This window comes from Capsicum annuum, chromosome 8, assembly GCF_002878395.1.
Source record: "Capsicum annuum cultivar UCD-10X-F1 chromosome 8, UCD10Xv1.1, whole genome shotgun sequence".
Taxonomy (NCBI): domain Eukaryota; kingdom Viridiplantae; phylum Streptophyta; class Magnoliopsida; order Solanales; family Solanaceae; genus Capsicum; species Capsicum annuum.
Genome location: NC_061118.1, coordinates 73,950,820 through 73,955,129, shown reverse-complemented (window position 1 = coordinate 73,955,129; position 4,310 = coordinate 73,950,820). Strand labels below are relative to the sequence as shown.

The 4,310-nt window shown below is 38.5% G+C and overlaps 1 protein-coding gene across 1 annotated transcript in view; it reads right to left on the bottom strand.

The window, feature by feature from the left end:
- The window catches only part of LOC107879082 (probable RNA-dependent RNA polymerase 5), a gene marked incomplete in the record, with an annotated part of 43,864 nt that extends 39,911 nt beyond the window's left edge, over positions 1–3,953 (bottom strand). Inside the window, 1 exon segment of the mRNA XM_047395452.1 lies at positions 3,481–3,953.
- Between the last annotated feature and the right edge of the window lie 357 nt (positions 3,954–4,310).

Here is a 4,310-nt window from a genome sequence, read left to right as displayed (position 1 = left end):
CCCTATTGTATTGTGTTGTTAGTTTAACGACATGTTTATTTTGATTGTTACTTCAATTTTATTGTATCATTAAACCCATTATTAGATAACGACAAAAGTCTCATTATGTGTAATGACCGATCCATATGTATACACACAAATATATGTGTGACAGACTGCCTTGTTACTAGCAAACACCGCTATTTTTGGCTTTGATCTCATTTTATTTTTTCTTATTATGTGGAGGAGCCATGAGAATCACAAAAAACACTTTATTTAAAATTTTCAAAGTTGGGGTTCGTATTGTGTTTGGCCATACTTTTGACAATAAATTTTTAGAATTTGAATGTAATTCTTTTGAAAATACATGAAATATAATTTTAATGGAGTTATTTTATAAAAATAAAAAAGAATAGGGTAAATTCAACAACAACAACAACAACAAATCCAGTGTATTCCCACAGCGTGGGGTCTGGGGAGGGTAAGATGTACGCAATCCATACCGCTAACTCCAAAAAAGTAGAGAGGTTGTTTCCGATAGACCCCCGACTCAAGATAAAGATAATAAACAAGGGGATAGATGACATAACCGAAATAAAGAATAGGAAATAATAGAATAAAATCATAGGAATATGAAATACGAGAAATAAGAGCAACACGAAATAAAAAAAATAGGAACTAAGCAATAGAAAAAATAGGGCACCCACCTAGTAGTGACATACACCCACATCCCAAAGACACCTATGTACATTGACCTATGATTACTAAATCCGGCTACCCAAGAATTCTCCTGACTGCTAGCTACAACCCACACACTAACACTAGCCTTCTACCCTAATCCTCGACCTTCACGCCTTCTTATCTAGGGTCATGTCCTCCGTAAGCTGAAGCTGCTCCATGTCATGTCTAATCATCTCCCTCCAGTATTTCTTCGGCCTACCTCTTCTCCTCCTGAAGTCATCCAACGCTGGCCTCTCACACCTCCGAACCGGGACATCCGCGTCCCTTCTCATCACATGCCCAAACCATCTCAGCCTTCCTTCCCGCATCTTGTCCTCCACCGAAGCCACTCTCACCTTATCCCGGATAATCTCATTCCTAACTCTGTCCCCTTTAGAAAGCCCACACATCCAACACAACATTCTCATTTCCGCCACCTTCAATTTTTGGATGTGAACGTGTTTAACTGGCCAACACTCCGCTCCATACAACATAGCCGAATGAACTGTCACTCTATATAATTTGCCTTTAAGCTTAAGGGGCACCTTCTTATCGCACAACACTCTCGAGGCGAGCCTCCATTTCATCCAACCTGCTCCAATACGGTTTAAAACATCCTCATCCATCTCACCATCCCCCTGGATCATAGACCCAAGGTAATTAAAAACTATCCCTCTTACACACATCCTGGGAGTCCAACTCGAGTCACTAAACTTACATTCCAAATACTCCGTCTTGGACCTACTCAACCTAAACCCCTTAGACTCAAGGGGTTGCCTCCAAACCTCCAATTTGTCATTCACACCCCCCGCGTTTCATTAATCAACACTACATCATCCGCAAATAACATACGCCAAGGCACCTTGCCTTGGATACTTCGCGTCAACACGTCCATCAGTAACGCAAAAAGGAACAAACTAAGAGTCGATCCCTTATGCAACCCTTTCTCGGCCGGAAAATGCTTCTGAGTCTCCTCCCATCGTCCTCACTCGGGTTTTCCCCCCATCGTATATGTCCTTAATAGCTCTAATGTACGCCACCGGGACCCCTCTCACCTCCAAGCATCTCCAAAGGACCTCCCTCGGGACTATATCATACGCCTTTTCTAGATCGATGAACACCATGTGAAGAAGAAGTGAAGAAGAAAGTGGAGATATTGAGAGTAAAGATGAAGAGGAGAAGCAGGCGAATAGGAAGGTTTACAAAGTAGCAAGGAAGGAGGCTAAGTTAGCAGTTACGGCTGCTAAGACAGCCGCTTTTGAGAGCTTGTATGCAGGGTTAGAGGAGAAAGGCAGGGAAAAGAAGTTGTATAAGGTTGCTAAGGCTGGGGAGCGGAAGGGTCATGACCTCGATCAAGTAAGGCGCATTAAGGGGGAGGATGGTAGTATTTTGGTGGAGGATGTGCACATAAAGAAGAGATGGTAGGAGTACTTTCATAGACTTTTGAACGAGGAGGAGGACAGAAGCATTGAGTTAGGGGAGCTGGAGCACTCGGAGGAGAGCCGTGTTTTCAGTTTCTGTAGGCGTTTTAGGGTTGAGGAGGTCAGAGAGGCTATTCATAGGATGCAGAGGGGTAGAGCGACGGGGCCTGATGAGATTCCGGTAGATTTTTGGAAGTATGTTGGTGGGGCAGATTTAAGGTGGTTGACTGATTTATTTAATGGCATTTTCAAGAATGCGTGAATGCCTGAGGCTTGGAGGTGGAGTACGATGATTCCATTATATAAAAACAAGGGTGACATTCAGAGTTGCAACAATTATAGGGGTATTAAGCTGTTGAGTCACACCATGAAGATTTGGGAAAGAGTGGTTGAGCGGAAATTAAGGAGGGTCGTGTCCATTTCAGAGAATCAGTTTGGTTTTATGCCTGGTCGCAGTTTGGTTTTATGCCTGGTCGCTCGACGACAGAGGCAATCCACCTGGTAAGGAGATTAGTGGAGCAGTATAGAGAAAGAAAGAGGGAATAGGGTAAATTCAAAAAAGAAAAAACTATAAAAGTGAAATTGAGTGTTTTCCAAATTTGGAAGTTGTATTTGGAATTTTTGTGACCTAACACTAATTTTCACATAAAGTAAAGATTTCCAAAGAAAAAGGTGAAAAATTCTCGTGGTCAAACCGCTGCTTAATAATTCTATTTTATCTTTTAACCTACCTTTTTAGGTAGCTCCACCCCATATCTAATTTTTCTGGTAGATTTATTCTGAAATTATTGATGTGTAACATTATTTAACCAAAAAAAATGATACAATTTACTCAAACTTCCCCAATCAATTAAAGCGATACAGTATCATATAATACTAACACAATACAATATGATAGATTATGAAACAATATGTAAGAACAATCCAAATTGAAGGGGGTATTTGGCCATGAAAACTTTTTTATTTTTTTCCACGGTTGAACTTAAAAAACACATTTCACCATAAAAATTCAAAAAATTCGGTTTTCACTTAATTCACTTTTTTCAAGAAATTTCAAAAACAACAAAAGGTGTTTTCACTTTTTTTTTCACTCCAAATTACTCGCCAAAAAACACTAATTTATTTATGGTCCAACACAACTCTAATTTTCAAATATCATTTTTTTTAATTTGAAAACAAAACTATTCTTTCCTATTTTTACAATGGAACATGAGCAAACGCCTAGTTAAAATTCGGGAAAATGGGTACCTGGGGTTGTCAATAGAACAGGCGAAGTACGTTTCAATGGACTGTTGAAAGGGCTAGAAGAGAGACAATCCGGGTAACGATCAATTAAGTAAACAAGAAAAGCAGATAGACTGAAAAGCAGATAGACTCTTCTTTATAGGACGAGATGATATGATTTTGAGCAATTGTAATGAACCTTGTTCACCTATCAAATCCAACCTCCTCCTAATCACCGCGTCCGGTGGTTGTTGACACTGCTCGCTGCAGATTTTACTCAACATAGTCTCTACGGAACATGGTAATGGTGCATCCAGCACACACAAAGGAACATCAATTTCTTCCTCAAATGGGTCACCCATTTCCATTTTAAAAAAAAATGGAAGCTTTGGATAATCACTAGTGAGTAGTGGACTCTTTTAAACAAAAGATTATTACTGTGTTTCCCGCTTTTTGGGTTCACTTTACATTGGTAAAGAAAAATTACTCGTCTTGTGTGTTGTCATTTCTATCTTTTTCTTGAAGCAGAAAAAGTACGAGTTCTGGCGAGTAGAACCACAAAGGACTATTACTGTAGCAACTACACACTTCCAAGTTAAATGTCGTAAAGTGTTGGATACTACTTTGACCAAAATAGTCCTTAAATTGTGTGGCGAGGTTTAAGTTGGTCCTTTATGTTAGGATACTAGTTTCATTTAGTTCGTGCTAAGCATGTGCCCAAACTAACATTAAAAAATAAATTATAGATATTTTTAAATTTTTCTCGTTCTTCTTTTTTTATTTTTTTGTGACATTAGTGTGAAAGTTTGTAAGGAGTTTTAAAATAGCACAGTACAAAATGGTATTGAAAAGTTAAAGGATAATATTTTTTAAATTTAAATATTAGACTTTCAAAAAAAAAAAATCAAAATAAATGTGTGTACTAAAGTTCTAATATCTATTTTATTGAAATCTTTTGAATTTTTA